The sequence below is a fragment of the Capsicum annuum genome, chromosome 8 (genome assembly GCF_002878395.1).
Source record: "Capsicum annuum cultivar UCD-10X-F1 chromosome 8, UCD10Xv1.1, whole genome shotgun sequence".
Classification (NCBI taxonomy): Eukaryota; Viridiplantae; Streptophyta; class Magnoliopsida; order Solanales; family Solanaceae; genus Capsicum; species Capsicum annuum.
Window position 1 is genome coordinate 104,514,702 of NC_061118.1, and position 13,167 is coordinate 104,527,868.

Sequence of the window (13,167 nt, forward strand, 5' to 3'; positions counted from 1 at the left end):
AGTGTTGGTATTTGTATTGGTATTGGCATTGGTATTGGTATTAGTTGGCTTTCTGGTTGTGGAAAGTTGGTTTTGGTTATAGACTTATTATAATTTTTTTAAATTTATATTCTCTTATTTTGTTATATAATCATAATTCATATGACATGGGGTGTAAGGTGATCCATGGTTTGGGTATTGGAGTGGTCTCTGGTCCTAGTTAGACTTGAGATAACCGACATGGCCAGACCTTTGCTTGGGTCATGTCAGATTGGTATCAGAACCTAGGTTCATGGATAATTTGGTGTCCACAAAGCTATTTCATGTATAGTCTTTTTTACGGGTGTGTACCATGCCACACTCATAAGGAAGAGGATTCGAGGCATTTAGGAATATTTCTCATTCTTGTGTTCTATTTTTGGGCTATAGAGTCTAAGTTCTTGGATCTCTCTAACTCCTTTTTGTTCGCTTTTAAGATCATGCCTCCAATAAGATCTGATGTCCATGGGAACCCTACTGTCCCGTCTGAGGATAATAGAAATAGAGCTCATCCAACTCTAGGGGTTTAGATTAGGTCTAGGGCCACTGTCATTGATGGTCCTAATAGATATCCACGAGTTCCTCATGTCCTTTCTTAGACACCTCAAGTTGATATATCTAATGTTGAGTTTTTCCAGTCAATCTATCTGCCAACTTAATTGGTTACCTCTCAAATTGAGCATGCAAATTCTGTTACTCCACCATCTGAGGCCACTAGAGTTAGCCAATGTATGAGGTTTAGACCCCTTATTTTCACTGGTATAAAGGTTAAGGAGGATCCTCAGGGTTTCACATATGAAATGAAAAAGATTTTCCCTATGATGCATATTATTGAGGTAGAAGGTGTAGAGTTTGCAGCCTATCAGTTAAAGGATATAGCGCATTAGTGGTATAAAGCATAGGAGTAGCTCAGTGGTGTGAATATTGAGTCAACTTGTGGGAGGACTTTTCTAGAGATTTTCTTGATCTCTTCTTTCCCTATATGTTGAGGAGGAAAATGCTAAAGAATTCGTGAATCTGAGGTAAGGTAGGATGATAGTCAAGGAGTATGCCTTGAAGATGTAGTAGTTGTCCCTATATGCTCTAGGGTTGGTGTGTATCATGAGGGATAGAATGAGGAAGTTCGCTTTTGGGTTTTCTCAAGATTTGATTCTAGAAATTAAGTCTTCCTTGTTGAACAATGATATAAATATTTCTCAGCTTGTGATTTATATACAGCAAGTTGAGGAAGAGAAGAAAAAGACTAAAATATGGGAAAAGCAGAATAAGAAGTTTAGGTTTTCTGATAAGGGTGGAGGTCAACAACAAAGCAGCAAAGATAGTGGAAAGTGGTCTAAGAAGAAGTGGGTAGTTCTAGTTCCTACTCTACGGCTAGTAATCCTTATTCAAAATTATTGGGTAATTGTCATTCACATTATGATAGTGGGTTTAAGGCAAAGGGTACCCAATCTCAGGCTAGTGAGGTCCAATTATCTCTAGCATATCCTCCCTATATATTTTATGGTCGATTGCATTAGGATTTTTGTGATGAGGGAAAGGACAAGTGTTTCAAATGTGGTCAACCAAGGCATATGCTTAGAAACAATCCCATGAGTAAGGTTGCTTCTAGGGAAAACAAGGCTCTGGTTGCTTCTTTATCAGCTCTTTCACCAAAGGGTGCCCCATCTAGCTCTGGCATTGGTCGAAACTGACTCTATGCTCTAACTACCCATCTGGAGTTCAAAGCATCGCCTGATGTTGTTCCTGGTATGTTTAAACTCTTTTCTCGTGATGTGTACTATTTACTTGATCCAGGGTCCACTCTTTCTTATGCGACCCTATTTGTGGTTGTGCATTTTGGCTTTGGTCTTGAGTGTATTTCAGACCCTTTTTCTATTTCTACCCTGGTGGGTGACTCTATGTTAGCTAAAAGTGTCTATAAGGGTTTGTGGTATCCATGGGTGATGTTCCGGATTTTGACGAAACATTTTTCATCTTTTTCTTAGGAAAATTGCATGTTTTCAAGAAACCAAGGTTACATTGAATGTTAGTTTTTAGTGTTTCAGGGTAAGGAGCTAGTGGGAGGAAAAGAATCAAAAAATTAGAAGAAAAACACTTCTGATGGTCAAAATGGGGGACCGCCAGTCTTGCGATTGACCGCCAACTCAACTGTCAGGTCCAAATAGAATCCATGAGTTCAGAAGACCCAGTGACGTCCCATGTGGTGGATGGTTAGTCTTGTGACAGACCACCACTTTGGCTGTCAATGCTAAACAGAACCAGGTATCCTGAAATGCTCAACGACGGCCAACATGGTGGACCGTCGGTCTTACGACGGACCACCACTTCGGCCGTCAGGACTATCCAGAACTTGACTCTCAAGGATCATCAGTAACGGTCAAAATAGTGGACCGTCAGTCATGCAACGGACCACCACATTGACCATCAGTCTTATCTAGAAAGTGACCTTCTAGGATCAGAAGCGACGGACCAAATGGAGGATCGTCAGCCTTAGGACGGACCACTACTTTGGCCATCACTTTGGACGCAGGTTTTTAAGTTCAAATTTTAAATCCTTTTTGGTTGGGAACATATAAATACCCATTTTTAGGTTTTATTATCCATCTGTTATCTTTTATTAGGGTTTTCCATACTAAATATACATTGTTACATAGTTTTTCTCTAACATTCATTGGAGATTTGTGGATCTAGATTTCTTTATCATCTTTTCTATTAAAGATTGCAGAACAACAATTGTGACTTCTGTAAGTAAACTTGAATTAATTTATGAATAACACAATGGTTTCTTCTCTTTGTTGGGTGGAAATGTGTGGATAAGATCCCATAAAAAGGGTTATGGCAGCCTTAATGTGAAAAGCTGATTTTAGGTTGTGAATCTAGTAGATTCCCATGAGTAATTGATATTGCATAAACTCTTCTTCACTTTAATGACTTTTCTTGGTTGCAAACTTGAAAAGTGAGCCCAAGAACAACACTTGTTCAAATAGAAATATACTTGTTGGGAAAAGAAAGGGTTTACATAAATCTAAAGGCTTTAACCTTTGGATAGAGGGTAGATGACTTAACCGGATCAACCCATTTGAGATTATAGTGGAATTAATACTATGTTCCTTAAGTTTGAAAAAATTAATGGATAAGTTACTCATTTAGGGTGAGAAACTAATGGGTAAACCATAGAATTCAATTACTGTTGCAATAAGAATTGTTCATTAGGAATCCAAAATAGTTCACAACCCTAGCTTCTTAAGCATCTTGGTAACCATAACTTTAGTTTGACTTCTCTTATTGAATTACTATTAGTAATATAACCTACAGTTGGATTACTTTCTGTGACAAACATTTGAATATAATTGATAAATCAAAATCCCCCTCTATTCTGGAACCTTCGTTCAACAGTCTGTTAACAACCACAATACTTAGAAAACACAGTATTCCCTGTGAGATTCGACACCTAACCTAGTTGGGTTCTATATTTGACAGCGATCGCTTACACTTTCTAATGAGAGTTGTAATTTGGACGTATCAAATTTTGGTGTCATTGCCTATATGTCAAAATGGGTTGAGGTAGTGGCTGCAGATAATGAAGGAAAGAGAGTTGTTGCATTCTTAAGGAAAAACATCTTCTCGCACTTCAAGGTACCACGTACCATCATCAGCAGTGGAGGATCACACTTTTGTAACAAGATATTTAGAGTTATCTTGGCAAAATATGGAGTTAAGCATCATAAAGTGGCTACACCATACCACCCATAAACCAGTGGCAATTAAAACTCTCTAATCAAGAAATCAAAGCTATCCTTGCCAAGACTGTAAATGCTAGCAGGAACGATTAGTCTAGGAAGCTAGACGATGCCTTATGGGCATATCGAACGGATTTCAAGACACCTATTGGCATGTGTCCATACCAATTAGTTTATGGAAAGGTGTGTCATTTGCTGATTGAGCTAGAGCATAAAGTGTTGTGGGCACTGAAGTGGCTTAACTTAAATTGGAATGAGGCGGCGAATATGAGACTGGGGCAGCTAAATGAGATGGACGAGTTCCATCTTAGAGCTTATGATCTAGCTGATCTATACAAGGAAAGAATAAAGAAGTACCACGACCGCAGGATTGAAAAGAGGGATTTCTATAAAGGTGACTTGGTGCTTCTATTTAACTCCAGACTCAAACTATTTCTAGGTAAGCTCAAATCTAAATGGCTCGGCCCATTTAAAGTGAGTCAAGTTTACTCATCTAGAGTAGTGGAACTTGAAAATGAAGACGAAAGTGTCTTCAAGGTAAATGGGCAGTATGTGAAACTATATATCAGTCCAATGGACTTGATAAGGAGTATTGATACTATCTATCTCGATGAAGTCTAAGTAATCAAGATAACTGAGTAGTACCGCGACTATAAATCAGGCGCTGGTGGGAGGCAACCTACAGTGTGTTTTTGTAAAGCATTAGTTAAATTATTTTGTTATTCTAGTGAATTTTTGATGTGTTTGTGAAGTGTGCAGGATTTAAAATACAACAAAAATAAGGAATAATACAATTAGAAAAAGGGTTGAAAATCTGAGCTATTGGAATAAAAGTGACGGCCAAATTGGTGGACCACTAGTCACCTGATGGACCACCATTTCAACCATCACAAAAAAGCTAAAAAAATTCATTCACTGGAGAAAGTTTATGGCCAAAGTGGTGGACCATCACTAAATTCTTAGACCACCACACTGACCGTCAAAATCAAGCTGAGTTGCCCAGGTTCTGGTTAGGTGCGACGGCCAAAGTGGTGGACCGTGACAAATTTGGTGGATCTCCACTTGGACCATCAAAATTAAGCTGAAGTGACCATGTTCTGGTAAGGATCGACAGCGTAAATGGTGGTCCATTGCATTTCCGATGGACCGTCGTAGCAGCCGTCATTGTTACCCTAGCACTGGGTTGGGTCGGGTTAAAATTGAGATTTATTTTAGTGACCCATATTTGGTTAATTTATATTAAAGAGGTAAAAGAGCAGTTACATATGTTGTACCCTTTTCAACTTCTTCAACTCACCAAATTCTATTAGATTCAAAGAATTTGAGGGCATTTGATCTTCCTAGGACTCTCCATCTACTTCTTTTTGCTCTATTTTAACAAACTCTTTTATTTTCCTTATCTTCATCTCAAACATTCGTGAAAGCAATTATAGAGTTTTAAGTTAAGTTTGTTTTCAGTATTTGCAAGCAAGTAAAAGAGAAACTTCTACAAAACTAAGGTATGAGCACCTCTATGTCTTCTCTTTCTGAACTGCTACAACATGAAATGAATAATTGGTTAGTTGATAAAAGTTCATCTTGTTTTTCTTCTTTTTCTTTAACTGGTTTTAAGTCTGGAATGATAATATACACTATGTGGGTGAAGTCTGAGTAACCTGTATGCTCAAAAGTGTGAAATTGTATGCATAAATATGAAGTTGGTGTCAATTTTTGTTAAAAAAATTGGGATTGTATGCTAAATGTTTGACAAAATGCCGAATTAAATCCTAAATTCAAAAAAGGGATGCGACGGTTGAAATGGTAGACCATCAATTATCCGACAGACCACCAAATGGATCGTAAGAACCCTAGAAATAACACCCACTGGTTAAGATACGACGGCCAAAGTGGTGGACCGTCAACTTTTTGATGGACCACCATATGGACTGTCACAACTCTTTGAATTTTTAGGTCTTCTTAATAGGACCTGACGGCCCACCTGATGGACCACTAGTTACCCAATGGACCACTAGTATGGCCGTCAAGTCTAAGTTTTCACTCTTAGGTTGTTTGTGTGCTGTGAACTAATTCCTTACTTCTTTTTCAGGCGTTATTGCTCGTAAACATCTACCAAATAGAGGAGGAAGATCCTAAATTGAAAGAGACGAATTTGTACTCATGTACAACACTAGGAAACATGAAAGGGAAAATCCCACGCTCTCCCAGTCTAAAGAGGAGAGCGATAGTAATACAAGCAGTATCAGCTTAAGCCCAGATGAGTCAACGATTGCTACAAATAAACCTGAGCTTGTTGAGGGTAGAACTGAGGCTGCTAACGTGGGAGAACAAATGAAAGCAACTGATGTGGATACTAAACCTAAGAATGCTAACGTTATCAAGTGTAAGGATCCTTAAGTTTGAGAGGCGATTAAATGGAAGATAGAGAGAGCAAGAGAGAAATTATATAACTGATTAATACCTACAGCAAGAGGGATAAAAAGGCCATTTACGAAGTAACATCAGATTATGACAATGGAGTTACATAAATATCCTGAGTTGGAACGCTGTTTCAACGAGTATGAACTAGCATGGATGAGCAAGCCACCAGGATCGTATCAACTGAATTTGGTAAGAGAATTCTTTGCCAATTATCCAGCATTAGTAGAGATGGACTGTCCAAAGGGGACGTCAGTTGTAAACCTACAGATGATGAACGAGCTGTAAGATCAGATTTTCTTATAGCTCATTCTTACAGATCATATTGTTCCTATTGCTCCGGTGTTATTTTTGCTCTCTTTCTTATGGATGAACGAGCTGTAAGAAAATCTGAAAAATAAGAAAGAGAGCATAAATGACACCAGAGCAATAGGAACAGCATGATCTGAATAGAGCTCAAAAGAAATCAAAGAAATATGAAGAAAAGAGAAAAAAGAAAGATAATGAACAAGCAGGAGGAGTATCTACTAGTGCTGCCCCAGCAAAGGGGCAAAGTTCAGGCTCAGTCCCAGAGATAATTCCTTCAATTTTGGAGGGTGAGGTTTTGAGTGACCCTAACACCATAGGGGCCAACATTGAACCAGGTGAGATGCAGGGTCCTTACCATATTTCAGAAATGCCTCAGATGAATAGGAGGCAATATAAGTATACCCATTCCTTTGTACTTTAATTTAATTCTTTGAGGACAATGCATATATTTTTTATGTAGGGGTGGTGTAGTTGTACCATGGGGGTTGAGTTTCCAATATTCTTGACCCTACCATGTGCTATCTAGGAGAATTGGCATATCTAGGGTCATGTTAAGTTCGCGGTTGCAATTTTCTTTTCTAGGTTTAACTTTAGGGTTGCATTTTTTTAAGTATGCTGTTAATATTGGTCCATAAAATAAAAGTATTATTTGTGTTAGTATCTTGTTGTGAATACAGATGATGAATAATGTTGGCATCAAGCTATGACTAGTTCCATATGACTATTTACTTTAGTCTCCTAGGATATGTGATCAACTGTTAGTGAATCTGTAGTTGGTATTAACCTATAAATACATATGACATGCGATGCAAATTTTAAGAACAGTAGAATGAGTTTGACTCAGTTGCTGCTCTATGTGTGAGTATTTGTATTAGTTATTACATAGTATAGTACCTAGAACTTACCTGGTTTAATTGTTGTTGTTCTGTAGTTGATGAGATAAGAAGGGATAGCAGGCCACCTTGTGCTTTTAGTCCACTTAGCCAAAGTAATTAACCCTACCAAAACTAATTTTCCATTTTTGAACCCTTATTTAAGCCTTTGTTAATTTTTCTTTATCACTAAGTATTCTAGTTAACTCTCTTTCAGTTGTTGACTCCTAGCTCTGGCCCTAGCTTAATAATGGAAAATATGTACCTAAACTTATGCAAAACACCTAAGTTGAGGGTGGCTATTGTAGGAATTTTAACTGTCGAATGAAAAGTTGGTCTAGAATTTGAATTTTAGCATTTGGCCCTGGTCTAGTTAAGACAATTTTCACCTTGACTTATGGCATCAGCCTAAGTTTAGGGTGGCTGATGCTTGTATATAAAAAAGGGGGTTTATTATGGTAAAGCATGAATGAATAAGAAAAGGGTAAGTGAGCTAGCAAGGCAATGGCCTTGGTAAGAAGAATTTGAAGGAAAAAAGAGTTAAAGCCTAGTTCTTAGTCACTTTTGCCCAAAATTTCTTCCTAACCTAGCTTAATACCTCATTATTAGCCTAGAAAAGACCTGCTTGATCTTGGAACTCAGCTATAAGGGGGCGTTGGATGATAATGGCAAGCTTATGGGTGTATGTGCTATATTGGTAACTTCTTTGATGAGTGAGAGGGTTTTGATTTGTATCTACAAAATATATTAAGTGGTGGATCTCCTTGTCTATGAGGGCAACCTGAGTCATATTTAATTTGGCTTATCTCTGTAGATTCTTGTATCCATGTTATGTAGATGATTGAATTTGAAACAATACCGACTATAGACTCTGACATGTTAAACCATATGATTTGGATGACAAGTGAATGGTTGTGTGAGAATTGGTTCAGTAGTAAATGCCCGTCATTGTATTGTTCATATTTGCAATTTGGTGCTAAGTTTCTTGAGGACAAGAAATTATCTTCTTAAGTTGAGGGTGTTGATATTCCGACTTTTTATGGAACATTTTTCATCTTTTTCTGGGAAAAATTGCATGTTTTCAAGCAACCAAGGTTGCATTTAATATTGTTTTTTAGTGTTTCAGGGTAAGGAGCTAGCGAAAGTAAAAGACTCAGAAAATTAGCAAAAAAATAGTTCTGACGGTCAAAATGGTGGATTGTCAGTCTTGCGATGGACCACCCCTTCGGCCTTCAGGACTATCCAGAACTTGATTCTCAAGGATAATCAGCGACGGTCAAAATGGTGGACCATCAATCTTACGAAGGACCACCACTTTGACCGTCAGTCTTATCCAGAAAGTGACCTTCCAGGATCAGAAGTGACAGACCAAATGGAGGACCATCAGCCTTGCAATAGACCACCACTTTGGTCGTCACTTTGGACATGGGTTTTTAAGTTCATATTTTAAATCCTTTTTGACTGGGAACATATAAATACCTATTTTTAGGTTTTATTATCCATCTGTTATCTTTTATTAGAGTTTTCCATACTAAATATACATTGTTACATAGTATTTCTCTAAGATTCATTAGAGATTTATGGGTTTATATTCCTTTATCATCTTTTCTATTAAAGATTGCAGAACAACAATTGTGACTTAAGTAATTAAACTTGAATTAATTTATGAATAACACAATGGTTTCTTCTCTTTGTTGGGTGGAAATGTGTGGATAAGCTCCCATAAAAAGGGTTATGGGAGCCTTAATGTGAAAATCTGATTTTGGGTTGTGAATCTAGTAGATTCCCATGAGTAATTGATATTGCATAAACTCTTCTTCACTTTAATGACTTTTCTTGATTGAAAACTTGAAAAGTGAGCCCAAGAACAACACTTGTTCAAATAGAAATATACTTGTTGGGAAAAAAAAGGTTTACATAAATCTGAAGGCTTTAACCTTTGGATAGAGGGTAGATGCCTTAACCGGATCAACCCATGTGAGATTATAGTGGAATTAATACTATGTTCCTTAAGTTTGAAAAAATTAATGGATAAGTTACTCATTTAGGGTTAGAAACTAATGGGTAAACCATTGAATTCAATTACTATTACAATAAGAATTGTTCATTGGGAATCCAAGATAGTTCACAACCCTAGCTTCTTAAGCATCTTGGTAACCATAACTTTAGTTTGACTTCTCTTATTGAATTACTATTAGTAATATAACCTATAGTTGGATTACTTTCTATGACAAACATTTGAATATAATTGATAAATCAAAATCCCCCTCTATTCTGGAACCTTCGTTCAACAGTCTGTTAACAACCATAATACTTAGAGAACACAGTATTCCCTGTGGGATTCGACACCTAACCTAGTTGGGTTCTATATTTGATAGCGATTGCTTATGCTTTCTAACGAGAGTTATAATTTGGGCGTATCAGTGGGTGGTAGGGAGACTTTTATGGATTTGTTTGAATTAGACATGGTTGATTTTGATGTCATACTGGGGTGGACTGGTTGCACTTGTGCTATGCGCTTTTAGATTATTGAACCCATAAGGTTATTTTTAATTTCTCTAATAAGCCAGTCATTAAGTGAGAATGGGATTATCTAGATCCTAAGGGATGATTCATATCATATCTTAGAGTTTGGAAGGTTATTTCTAGAGGATACCTTTATCATTTTTCTCGAGTTAAGGATTCTAACTCAGAGGGTCCTTCCATACAATCTGTCCGGTGGTGAATGAATTTCCCAAATTTTTTCCTGATAAACTTCCAGGTTTCCTTCCTAGTAGGGATATTGATTTTGGTATTGATCTCATTTTGGGCACTTATCCTATCTCTATTCCCCCATATAGAATGGCTCTGACTGAATTAGGGAAGCTTAAGGCGCAATTGAAGGATCTTCTAGACAATGTTTTTATCAGTCCTAGTGTGTCCTTGTAGGGTGCACCTAATTTGTTTGTGCATAAGAAGGATTGTTCCCTTTGGATGTGTATTGATTACTGGTAATTGAACATAGTGACAGTAAAGAATAAGTACCCTCTTTTTGAGAATAGATAATTTATTTGATTGGCTTTAAGGTGCTAAGTTTTTCTCTAAAATTAATCTTCAATCCATGTATTATTAGTTAAAGATTAAGGAGGTAGATATCCCTTAGACTTTCTTCCATACCCGATATGGACACTTTGAGTTCTTAGTCATGTCATTTGGTTTGACTAATTCCTGAGTGATATTCATAGACTTAATAAATAAGGTCTTTCATTAATTTTTGGATTTGTTCATCATTATATTTATAGATGATATTTTGGTGTACTTTAAGAGTGAGGTGGATCATGTCGATCACCTTTGTATTATATTATAGGCCTCGAAAGACGAACATTTGTACGCTAAGTTCTCTAAGTATGAGTTTTGGTTGAAATTTGTTACTTTTATGGGTTATGCCATATCGAGTGAGGGGATCATAATGCATCTATAGAAGGTTGTAGTGGTTAAGAAATGTCCTAGACCCATGACTCCAACTAATATCCAAAGCTTCTTAGGTTTAGCTAATTACTACAGGAGATTTATGGAGAGTTTCTCTTCTATTGTTTCCCTATTGACTAAGTTAACTCAAAAGAAGGACAAGTTCTTGTGGTCTGATACCTGTGAGGGTAGTTTTGAGAAGATAAAGGATAATCTGACTTTGGCTTTGATCTTGACTTTATCTGAAGCCACTAATGGTTTTGTGGTCTCTTATTATGTGTCCTATATGGGGCTTGGCTGTATTTTGATGCAGTATGTCTCTAGACAGTTGAAGGTGCCTGAGAAGAATTATTTGACTCAAGACTTGGAGTTATTCACTGTGGTATTCGCATTGAAAATCTAGCATCACTATTTGTATTGAGTGCATGTGGATATATTTTCTGATCATAAGAGCCTGCAATATGTATTCACTCGAAAATAGCTAAATCTTAGGCGAAGGAGGTAGCTTGAGCTATTTAAAGATTATGACATGATTCTTCATTACCATCCAAGTAAAGCTAATGTGGTTGTTGATGGTCTTTGTAGGTTATCCATGGAGATTCTAGCTCATGTAGATAAGGATAAATGGGAATTCATGAAGGATATTCGATATTTTGCTAACTTTGGTGTTCGTCTCTGGGACTAGGGAATGGGGGCATGTTTGTGCAAAAGGTAGTTTAGTCATCTTTTGGTATTGATATTAAAGAGAAATAGGTATTAGATCATGTCTTAATGAAGATTAAGGGAAATGTGGGTCAGCAGAAGGTAATGGCCTTTGACATTGAGGGTGATGATATCTTAAGGTACCAAGGGAGTTTGTGTGTTATTGGTATTGATGGATTTGACAAATGATTTGGTTGAAGCTCATGATTCATGTCATGCCATTCATCTTTGTTTAATAAAGTTGTATCATGATATTAAGGAGATCTATTGGTGGAACAATAGAAAGTGAGGTGTAGCCACTTTTATGGCTAAATCCATGGTGTGTCAACATGTGAAAGTTGAGACTTGAGGCACGAAAGGTTGTCTCATGAAATTAAGTTGTCTGTGTGGAGGTAGGAAGTGGTTAATCTGGATTTTGCTATCGGTCTTCCACGATCTCAGAATTAGTTTGATTTGATATGGATAATCGTGGATATGATAACTAAGTCTGCTCACTTATTGCAAGTAAAGACAAATTTTTTGGTAGATGATCATGAAAATTTGTTCACTAAGGAAATTGTGAAGTTGCATGGGTCACCTATTTCCATTATGTCAGATCGTGGTGCTCAGTTTTCATCATACTTTTGGTGTTTATTTCTTAGGGGTTTGGTGACTAAGGTGAACCTTAGTATTGCTTTTCGCCGCAGTCGAATGGGAAAGCAGAAAGGACTATTTAGACATTGGAAGATATGTTTTGAGCTTGCGTGATTGACCATGGTGGTAGTTGGGTAGATTATTTTCCACTTATAGAGTTCACATATAGTATCAAAATTTCTTCGTTTAAGGCTTTGTATGGTAGGAAGTGTAGGTTTCCTATTGGGTGGTTCGAGGTTGGTGAGGCAGAGATGTTTGGCCAAATTTGGTTCACCAATCCTTGGAGAAGATGAAGATGATTTGGGATAGACTTAAAGCTGCCCAAAGTTGCAAAAGTCCTATGCAGATGTGAGGTGTAAGAGGTTATAGTTTGAGGTTGGTGATTCGGTGTTCTTAAAGGTGTCTCCCTTGAAGGGAGAAATGTAGTTTGGGAATAATGGGAAGCTTAATCCTCGGTATAACATCACGTACTTGGTCTTGAAAAAGGTTGGTAATGTTGTATGTGAATTGGAGTTGACCTCTAGTTTGAGCTCCGTTCACCCGGTGTTCCACATATCAATGTTGAGGATGTGTGTGGGTGATCCATCACTAAATGTGTCTATTAGGGATATTGATATTTTTTATTCCTTGTCTTATGAGGAACTCCCAATTAAAATCTTTGATCAGCAAGTTCATCGGTTTTGGACTAAGGATATAGCTTTGGTAAAGGTTCTTTGGAGGAACCATAAGACTGAAGAGGATACTTGGGAAGACAAAGAGGACATAAAGACCAAGTATCCTTTCATATTCCCTGCTCTGGAACATCGTACTTAAGGTATGTGTTGATCTTAACATCTTTGTTTTCTATCTTTGTTAAAGGGAAATTATAAATTCCTTAGTTTTCTTGTTTTTTGTCTTAAAGGTAAGAGTAGTGATATTTAGGGTTTAATCGTGCTGGTAAATGACTTTTCCCATTATTTGAGGATGAAAATCCAAGTGGGGGAGAGTTAAAATACCTCAGATTATGGACCTTGAAGCTTTCTTAAGCTTTG

General features: G+C 37.2%; 1 pseudogene; it reads left to right on the plus strand.

The window, feature by feature from the left end:
• Window positions 1–6,325: 6,325 nt before the first annotated feature.
• LOC107879061 overlaps window positions 6,326–13,167 on the plus strand; it is a 101,677-nt pseudogene continuing 94,835 nt past the window's right edge.